Raw genomic sequence first — 11,025 nt, forward strand, 5'->3', positions numbered from 1 at the left:
TGCTGCCCAGTATCAAATAAATCTCACAAAGCCTAACCCTAACCCTAATGCTAAACCTGAACCTCACCTAAACCTAAACCTAACCCTAAACTATAAGAGAACCAATGAACATAGAAGACCCAAATTTGGGAAACTTAGTAAGAGTAGGTAATGGATGAATCCAACCAAGCATCAAAGAAATCCAACTGAACCTAACACTAACCTTAATGCTAAGAAAAACCCTAACCCTAAAATAAACCTAAACCTAACCAAACCTATTATGGAACCTTTGAACCTAGAAGACCCAAACTTGGGGAACCTATTGTGCTATGTTAAAAGATGAATCCTGCAGAGTATCATAAAAATTCGATGAAAAATATTTTGGATCTATTTCAGTATATGGCTATTTTTAGGCTTGATGGTAAAATGCTCACAGATAAAGTTTTTACTTTCTACTTCAGCTGAGGTCTACTTCAACAAGAAACAAATGAGAGCATGCACACTGAAAACTAATTGACTGAGTGAACTTTCAAGAAGCTAGCACAAACACTGTTTGATTTTCACCTCCATTTCCATTCAAGCCTAAATGGCAAAATGAAGTGAAACCTGAAAATTCAAATTGTCCCTGCCAAAAAACCTTTAAACCTTGAAGACCCAAAAGTGGGGGAGCTTAGTAAGGCTAGGTAAAAGATGAATATTACCAAGTATCAAAGAAATCCAACCAAATTTAACTCTTACCCTAATATTAACCCTAACCCTAAACCTAACAATAAACCTAAACCCAACCCTAACCTATTAGGGAACCATTGAACCTAGAAGACCCAATCTTTGGGAGCCTAGTTGGATGGGGTTTAAGCTGAATCCTGTGTATTACCAAAGAAATCTGACCAAAATATTTTTTAGCTATTTCAATATATGGACATTTTTTGCTTGATCCTAAAATGCTCATAGATAAACTTTCCCTTTCTACTTCAACTTAGGTCTACTTCAAAATGGAAAAAAAGGAGAGCATGCTGAGAACTAATTGAGTGAGTGGAGTTTTAATCAGTTAGCACAAACCCTTTTTTATTTGCACCTCCATTTCCATTCATTCCTATGACGCAAAATGTAGTAAAACCTGAAAATTTAAACTGTGGCTCCTAGTGAACCTTTTAACTTTGAAGACCCAAACTTGGGGAGCTTAGTAAGGCTAGGTAAAGGTTGAATACTGCCAAGTATATAGGAAATCCAACCAAACCTTACCCTAACCCTAAGGCAATCCTAACCCATTAGAGAACCTTTGAACCTAAAAGACCATAACTTGAAGAGACTAGTGTGGCTTGGTAAAAGATGAATCCTACTCAGTATCAAAGAAATCTTACCAAAAATATTTTAAGGTTATTTCAGGACATGGATATTTTATTGCTTGATCCTAAAAATGTTAACAGATAAAGCTGTCCTTCATACATCAGCAGAGGTCTACTTCAACAAAAACCAAACAAGATAGTGAACACTGAGACATAATTGAGTAAGTGAATTTTCATGCAGCTAGCACAAACCTTGTATGATTTCCACCTCCATTTCCATTTGTCCCTGTAGTGCAAAAAGAAGTAAAATGTGAAGATTCAAACTTTTCCTGCCAGCAAACTATTGAACGTAAAAGACCCCAAATTGGGGAGCTTAGTAAAGTTAGGTAAAAAAATGAATCCTTCCCAGTATCAAAGACATTACAACAAACCTAACCCTAACCCTGATTCTAAATATAACCCTAAGCTAGATCCTAAACCTAACCCTAACTTGTTAGAGAACCATGGAACATAGATGACACAAATTAAGGGAGCCTCCTGGGGCTGAGTATATGATTAATCCTGCCCAGTATCAAAGAAATCTGAGGAAAAATATTTTGGAGCTATTTCATTATGTGGATTTTTTTTTGGTTGATCCTAAAATGCTCACAGATAAAGCTGTTTTTTATACTTCAGATTAGCTCTACTTCAAGAAGGAGCAAAAAAGTGAGTGTGCATTGAGAACTAATTGAGTGATTGACGTTTCAGACAGCTAACAAAACCCTGTTTGATTTCCACCTCCATTTGTATTCATCAATATAAGTCAAAATGAAGTAAAACCTGAAAATTCATATGTCTCCTGCCAGCAAACATTTGATATTAAAAGACCAAAATTTTGGGAGCTTAGTAAGGCTAGGTAAAGGGTAAATCCTCTCAAGTATCCAGTAATTCCACCTAAACCTAACACTAACCCTAATGCTAAACCTAATCCTAACCCTAACCTGTTAGAAAACCATTGAACCTTAAAGACCTAAACATGGAAAACCAAGTGTGGCTGAGTAAAGGATGAATTCTGCCCAGTATCAAAGAAATCTGACCAAAAATATGTTGGAGCTATTTCTGTACATGGATATATTTTTGCTTGATCCTAAAATGCTCACAGATAAAGCTGTTTCTTTCTACTTCAGCTTAGGTGTGGGAAGCCATTCTCACACATGACTGAGATACCTCCCTGACTGGGTGTGAGGCACTCAGACCAGCTGAGTCAGAGCTTTCCCCACCCTTTCCAGGTGCTAGGGCTTGTCCATGTGCGGGTGTGGCTGACCATTAACCTGGAAACCAATCACTGACCCTGACTTTGGAATGCTGTCTCTCTTATCCTTCATTGGATGGAATTTTCCCCTGAATTTTTTGTTTCCCAATAAAAGCCCACTTTCTGTCATACCCCTTCCTCTTTCTTGCTGGTCTCTTGTGTAAACCTCACTACTGCCAGGTGGCTCGAGGCAGGAGCAAGGAAGGGCTGTCTCTGAGCTGGGCAAGAAAAAGGTTAATTGAGTTTATGTGTCTTTATTTTGGTCTCACTAGTTAACTTCTATATTTTGAACCTCTAGTATGAAGCTAGCATGCTGGTCACGCAGCAGACTTAGGTCTGCTTCAACAAAGAACAAATGAGAGTGTGCACACTGAGAACAAATTGAGTGAGTGAAGTTTCAAGCAACTAGCACAAACCCTGTTTGATTTCCGCCTCCATTTTAATTCACCCTATCAGGCAAAATGAAGTGAAACCTAAAAATTCATGTTTCCTTCCAGGGAACATTTGAACAAAGAAGACCCAAAGTTGGGGAGTTTAGTAAGGTAGGTAAAGGATGAATCTTTACAAGTATCCAAGAAATCCAACCAAATTTAATACTAACCCTAACCCTACACCTAATTTTATCCCTATCACTAACCCTAATTCTAACATAACCTGTTAGAAAACCATTGAACCTGAAAGACCGAAACATAGGGAACCAAGTGGGGCTGGGTAAAGGATGCATTCTGCCCAATACCAAAGAAATCTGACCAAAAATATTTTTCAGCTATTTCATTACATTGACTTTTTTTGCTTGATACTAAAGTGCTTGAATATATAGCTGTTTCTTTCTACTTCAGCTTTGGTCTGCTTCAACAAGGAAAGAATGAGAGGGTGCACAATGAGAACAAATTGAGTGAGTAAAATTTCAAGCAGATAGCAGAAACCCTGTTTGATATCGACCTCCATTTACATTCATCCTTGTAAGGCAAAAAAGTGAAACCTGAACATTCAAAGTATTCCTGCCAGTGAACATTTGAACCTAGAAGACATAATCTTAGGTAGATAAGTCAGGCTAGGAAAAGAATGAATCCTTCCAAGTATCAAAGAAATTCAACCAAACATGACCCTAGGAAATCCAACCAAATGAGAGGGTTTGGAATCCAAGAAATCCAACCAAATCATTTTTTACCTAAATCTAACCTAATGATAACCCTAAACCTAACCCTAACCCAAACCCTTAACCTAAGCCTAACTTGTTAGAGAACCATTGAACCTAGAAGACCCAAACGTGGGGAGTTTAGTAATGCTAGGTAAAGGATGAATGCTGCCTAGTATCAAAGAAATCCGACCCAAACTAACCCTAACCCTAAACCTAAACCTAACTTCACCCTGTTAGAGAATGTTGAACCTAGAAGATTCAATGGGGAGCCTGATAAGGTTGGGTAAAGGAAGAATCCTGCCCAGTTTCAAAGAATCTGAACAAAAATGTTTTAGAACTATTTCAGTACATGGATATTATTCTGTTTGTTTCTAAAATGCACACAGATTCAGCTTTTTCTTTCTGCTTCAGCTAAGAGTTATTTCAACAAGGAGCAACCCAGAAAATATACACTGAGAACAAATTGAATGAGTGAAGTTTGAAGCAGCTAGCACAAACCCTGTTCATTTTCACCTGGTTCTTGCCAGCTAACGTTTGAATCTTGAAGACCAAAATGTTGGGGAACTTAGTAAGGCTAGGTAAATGATGAATCCTGACAAGTATCAAAGAAATCTAACCAAACCTAATCCTAATCCTAACTCTAATTCTAACACCAACCTGTTTGAGAAAGTTTGAACCTAGAAGATCCAAACTTCGGTGGCCTAATGGGGCTTGGTAAAAAATGAATTCTGCCCACTATCAAAGAAATCCGACCAAAAATATTTTGGAGCCATTTCAGTACATATATATATATATATATATATATGATCCTAAAATGCTCACAGATAAAGCAGTTTCTTTCTACTTCATCTTAGATCTACTTCAACAAAGAAAAAGTGAGAGTGCACACTGAGAACTAATTGAATGAGTGAAGTTTTAAGATGCTAGCACAAACCCTGTTTGATTTTCACTTTCATTTCCATTGATCCCTGTATTGCAAAAAGAAATGAAACCTGATAACTCAAACAATTTCTACCAGCGAACTTTTTAACCTAGAAGACCCAAATTTGGAAAGTGTAGTAAGGCTAGGTGAAGGATGAATCCTTCCAAGTATCAAAAAAATTCCACCAAACTTAACCCTCACACTAAAGCTAAACCTAAACCTAAACCTAACCCTAAATCTAACCCTAACCTGTTAGAAGACACAAACTTAAGGATATTAGTAGGCTAGGTAAAAAAAATTCTGCCCAATAACAAATAAATCCAACCAAACCTAACCCTAACCCTAACAATAATAATAAACCTTACCCGAAGTGTTAGAGAACCATTGAACCTAGAAGACCCAAACTTGGGAAGCCTTGTGGGGGTGGGTTAAGGATGAATCTTGCACAGTACATAAAAAACACAACCAAAAATATTTTGGAGCTAATTCAATAAATGTATGTATGTATATATTTGTGTGTGTGTGTGTGTGTGTATTTCTTGATCCTAAAATGCTCATAGGTAAAGCTTTTTTCTTTCTATTTCAGCTTAGGTATACTTCAATACTGAACAAAGGAGAGAGCACACACTGAGAACTAACTGAGTGTGTGAAGTTTCAAACAGCTAACACAAACCCTTTTGATTTACACCTTCATTTCCATTTATCTCTAGGTAACAAAATAAAGTTAAACCTGAAAATTCAAACTCTCTCTTCCAGCAAACTGTTTAACCTAGAAGACACAAACTTGGAAAGCTTAGTAAGACTACTTAAAGAATGAATCATGCGAGGTATAGTAAATCCAGACAAACTTAAATCTAACCCTAACACTAAACCTAAACCTAACCCTAATCTGTTAGAGAACCATATAACCTAGAAGTCTCAAACTTGGGGAGCCTAATGGGGCTGGGAAATGAATGAATTCTGCCCAGTATCAAAGAAATCCACCCAAAAATATTTTGGAGCTACTTCAGTACATGGATACTTTTTTTCTTGATCCTAAAATGTTTACAGATAAAGCTGTTTCTTTCTTCTTCAGATTAGGTCTACTTCAAAAGAACAAATGAGAGAGTACACACTGAGAACTATTTGAATGAGTGAAGTTTCAAGCAGCTAGCACAAACCCTGTTTGATTTCCACCTCCATTTCCATTCATACCTAGAGTACAAAACAAAGTGAAACCTGAAAATTCAAACTATTCCTGATATTAAACCATTAAACCTAGAAGACTCAAAATTAGGGAGCTTAGTAAAGCTAGGTAAAGTATGAAACCTGCCCAGTATCAAAGAAATCCAACAAAACATAACATTAAACCTAATCCTAAACCTAACCCTAACCTGTTAGAGAACCCTGTAACCTAGAAGACTAAACTGGGGAGCCTAGTGGGGATGGATAAAGGATGAATCCTGCCCAGTTTCAAAGAAATATGACAAAAAAATATTTGGACCTATTTCAATACATGGATTTTTTTTTTCCTTGATCTAAAATGCTCACAGATAAAGCTGTTCCTTTCTACTTCAGCTTAGATCTCCATCAACAAGGAACAATGGAGTGAGTTCACACTGAATACTAATTGAGTGAATGAAGTTTCAAGCAGCTATCAAAACCCTTTTTAAAATTTCTACCACCATTTTTATTCATTTCTAAAGAGCAAAAAAAGTGAAACCTGAAAATTTAAACTGTGCCTGTCAGCAAACCATTAAACATAGAAGAATCAAAATTGAGGAGTATAGGAAGGCTAGATAAAATATGAATCCTCCAAAGTATCAAAGAAATCCTACCTTAAAGGATTTCAAACCTAACCCTAACCTTAAATCTAAACCTTACCCTAACCCTAACCATAAACCTAAAACTAACTTGTTAGAAAACCGTGTAACCTAAAAGTCCCAAATTTAAGGAGCTTTGTAAGGCTAGGTAAAGGATGATTCCTGCATAGTATCAAAGAAATCTAAACAAACCTAACCCTAACCATGATGCTAACCTGAACATTAACCATAACAATACTCCTAAACCTAAACCTAACCAGTTAGAAAACCATTGAACCTAGAAGATCCAAACTTGGGGATTGTTGTGGGAGGGGTAAAGGATGAATTCTGCACAGTATATAAGAAATCTGACCAAAAATATTTTGGAACTATTTCAAAACTAGTTTTGATTGATGCTAAGATGCTCACAGATAAAGCTATTCCTTTCTACTTCAGCTTACATCTATTTCAACACTGAACAAAGGAGAGAGTGTACACTGAGAACTAATTGAGGGAGTAAAGTTTCAAGCAGCTAGCAAAAAATGTGTTTGATTTTCACCTTCATTTCCATTCATTCCTGAAGCACAAAAAGAAGTGAAACCTGAAAATTCAAACTCTTCTTGCCAGCAAACCATTGAACCTAGAAGACCCAAACTTTGCTGAGCTTAGTAAGGCTAGTGACACTATGAATTGTGCCAAGTATCAAAGAAATCCAACCAAACCTCATCCTAACCTTAAAGCTAAACCTTACCCTAATCCTACCCTAAACATAACCCTAACCTGTTAGAGAACCATTCAAACTTGAAGACCCAAAATTGGGAAGCCTAGTGTGGCTGGGTAAAGGAAGAATTATCAAAGTAATCTGACCAAAAATATTTTGGAGCTTTTGGGGCTATTTCAGTATATGGATAATTTGCTTGATCCTAAAATGCTCACAGATAAAGCTGTAACTTTCTAATTCTGATTAGGGCTTCTTCAACAAAGAACAAACTAGAGAGTGTACACTGAGAACTAATTAAGTGAATGAAGTTTCATGCAGCTATCAAAAACCCTGTTTGATTTCCATCTTCAATTCCATTGTTACCTATCAGACAAAATGAAATGTAACTTGAAAATTCAAACTGTTTCTGCAAGTGAACACTTTTACCTAGAAGACATAAACTTTAAAAGCTTAATAAGAGTAGCTAAAAATGAATACAGCAGAATATCAAAGAAATAAAACCAAAAAAAACACCTAACCCTAACCCTAATGCTAAACCTAAACCTAAACCTAACCGTAAGTTGTTAGAGAATGATTAACCTAGAAGACCCAAACTTGGGGAGCTTAGTGGGGCTGGGTAAAGAATGAATCTTGGCCATATCAAAGAAACCCGACCAAAAATATTTTGGAGCTGTTTTCCACATTGATATTTTTCTGCTTGATCCTAAAATGTTCACAAATAAAGCTGTTTTTCTCTACTTTAGCTTAGGGCTTCTTCAACAAAGAACAAACGAGAGAGTACACAGTGAGAACCAATTGAGTGAGTGAAGATTCAAACAGCTAGCACAGACCCTATTTGATTTCCACTTTCATTTTCATTCTTCCCTATAGTTTAAAAAGTAGTGAAACACGAAAATTCAAAGTGTATTTGCCAGTGAACCGTTGAACTTAAAAGACCCAAAATTAGGGAGCTTAGTAAGGCTAGGTAAAGGGTGAATCCAGCCCAGTATCAAAGAAATCCAATAAAATTTAACCCTAACCCAAAAACTAAACGTAATCCTAACCTGTTAGAGAACCATGGAACCAAGAATATCAACACAAATGGAGCTTAGTGAGGCTGGGTAAAGGATGAATCCTGCTGAGAATAAAAGAATTCCAACCAAAAATACTTTGGAGCTATATCAGTATGTGGATATTTTTTTTGCTTGATCCTAAAATGCTCACAGATATAGCTGTTTCTTTCTACTTCAGCTTAGGTCTACTTCAATACTGAAGAGATATTAAAGAGATATTGCAACAGAGAGTGCACACTGAGAACTTATTGAGTGACTGCTAGCACAAACCCTATATGATTTCCACCTCCATTTCCATTCATTCCTATAAGGCAAAAATGAAGTGAAACGTGAAAAGTCGAACTGTTTCTTCCAGTGAACCTCTGAACCTAGAAGACCCAAACTTAGGGAGCTTAGGAAGGCTAGGTAAAGGATGAATCCTGCCAAGTATCAAATAAATCCAACCAAACCTAACCCTAATCCTAAAGATAAACCTAACACTAACACTAATCCTAAACATAACACTACACTGTTTGAGAAAAGTTGAACCTAAAAGACCCAAAATTCAGTGGCCCAATGAGGCTGGGTAAAGGATGAATCCTGCCCTGTATCAAATAATTCCAACCAAAAATATTTTGGAGCTATTTCAGTACATGCATTTTTTTGCTTGATCCTAAAATGCTCACAGATAAAGATGTTTCTTTCTATTTTAGCTTAGGTCTCTTTCAAGAAGAAACAAATAAGAGAGTGCACTCTGAGAACTAATTGAGTGAGTGAAATTTCAAGCAACTAGCACAAAGCCTGTTTAATTTGGACTATCATTTCTATTCATGCCTATAGCACAAAAAGAAGTGAAACCTGAAAATTCAAACTGTGCCTGCTAGAGAACCATTGAATTTAGAATACCCAAACTTGGGGAGCTAAGTAAGGCTAGGTAAAAAATGAATCCTGCCAAGTATTGAGGAAATCCCACCAAACATAACCCTATGCCTAAAGCTAAATATAACACTAACCCCAACCCTAAAATTAACCCTAACCTGTTAGAGATCCATGGAACCTAGGAGATCCAAAGGTAAGGAGCTTAGTAAGTCTAGGTAAAGGAACAATCCTGCCCAGTAACAAAGAAATCCAAGCAAATCTAACCCTAATCCTATAACTAATCCTAACCCTAAACCTAACAATAATCCTAAACTTCACCCTAACATGTTAGAGAATCATTGAACCTAGAAGTCCCACAGTTAGGGAGTCTTGTGGGGATGGGTAAGGGATGTATCCTTCCTAGTATATAAGAAATGTGACCAAAAATATTTTGGCACTATTTCAATAAATGAATTTTTTTCTTGATGCTAAAATGCTCACAGATAAAGCTGTTCCTTTCTACTTCAGCTTAAGTCGACTTCAACACTGAACAAAGGAGAGATTGCACACTGAGAAGTAATTGAGTGAGTGAAGTTTCAAGCAGCTACCACAAACCCAGTGTCATTTCTGCCTCCATTTCCATTTATTCCTGAAGCACAAGAAGACGCGAAATTTGAAAATTCAAAATGCCAGCAAACCATTGAAACTAGAAGATCCAAACTTGGGTACCTTGTGGGTTGAGTAGAGGAAGAATCCTGCCCAGTATATAGGAAATGCAAACAAAAATATTTTGGTGCTATTTCAATAAATGTATTTTTTTTTGTGCTTGATGCTAAAATGCTCACAGATAAAACTATTCCTTTCTACTTGAACTTAGGTCGACTGCAACACTGAACAAATGAGAGAGTGCACACTAAATACTTACTGAGTGACTGCTGTTTCAAGCAGATAGCCCAAATTCGATTTGATTTCCACCTTCATTTCTTTTTATTCCTATGAGGCAAAATGAAGTGAAATCTGAAAATTCAAAATGTTTCTTCAAGGGAAATCTCTGAACCTTGAAGACCCAAACTTGGGGAACTTAGAAGGCTAGGTAGAGGATATATACTGCCAAGTATTAAAAAAATATCCAACCAAACCTAACCATAACCCTAATGCTAAACCAAACCCTAATCCTAACTCCAAATTTAAAACTAATTTGTTTGAGACATGTCGAACCAAAAAGACCCAAATTTTGATGGCCTAGTGGGGCTGGCTAAAGAATGAATCTCGCCCAATATCAAAGAAATCCAACAAAAATATTTTGGAGCTATTTCAGTACATGCATATTTTTTTGTTTGACCCTAAAATGCTCATGATAAAGCTGTTTCTTTCTACTTCAGCTTAAGTTTAGTTGATCAAGGAAAAAATAGGAGAGTGCACACTAAGATCAGCTTTAAAGCAGTTAGCACAAACCTTGTTTGATTTGCACCACCCTTTTTCTTTATGCCCATAGTGCAAAAAGAAGTGAATCCTGAAAATTCAAACTGTGCCTGCCAGTGAACCTTGGAATTTAGAAGATCCAAACTTGGGGATATTAGTGAGGCTAGGTAAATGATTAAACCTTCCAAGTATCAAAGAAATTTCACTAAATTTAATCCTAACTCTAAAGGTAAACCTAACCCTATCCCTAACCCCAAACATAAACCTATCTTGTTAGAGAATCTTGGAACCTAGAAGACCAAAACTTATGGAGCTCAGTACAGCAAGGTAAAAGATGAATCCTGAAAAGTAACAAAGAAATCTAATCAAACCTCACAGTAACCCTATTGCTAAGCCTAAACCTAAACTTAACTATGATCCTAAACCTCATCCTTACCTTTTAGAGAATCATTGAACCTAGAATACCAAACTTGGGGAGCATTGTGGAGATGGATAAAGAATAAATCCTTCACATTATATAAGAAAAGCAACCAAAAATATTTTGGTGCTATTTCAATAAATGGATATGGAGATATATATATATATATATATAT

At 36.5% G+C, this 11,025-nt stretch overlaps 1 long non-coding RNA gene across 24 annotated transcripts in view; it reads left to right on the forward strand.

The window, feature by feature from the left end:
* The window catches only part of LOC125618044, a 330,853-nt gene that overhangs the window by 103,789 nt on the left and 216,039 nt on the right, over positions 1-11,025 (forward strand). For 18 of the 24 annotated variants that reach the window (XR_007349246.1, XR_007349259.1, XR_007349247.1 and 15 more), the window contains 2 exons: positions 2,855-2,941; positions 3,054-3,098. This is a non-coding gene — a long non-coding RNA (uncharacterized LOC125618044). The other 6 variants (XR_007349248.1, XR_007349253.1, XR_007349266.1 and 3 more) reach the window with 6 other exon arrangements.

Source organism: Marmota marmota, unplaced genomic scaffold (assembly GCF_001458135.2).
Source record: "Marmota marmota marmota unplaced genomic scaffold, marMar, whole genome shotgun sequence".
NCBI lineage: Eukaryota > Metazoa > Chordata > Mammalia > Rodentia > Sciuridae > Marmota > Marmota marmota.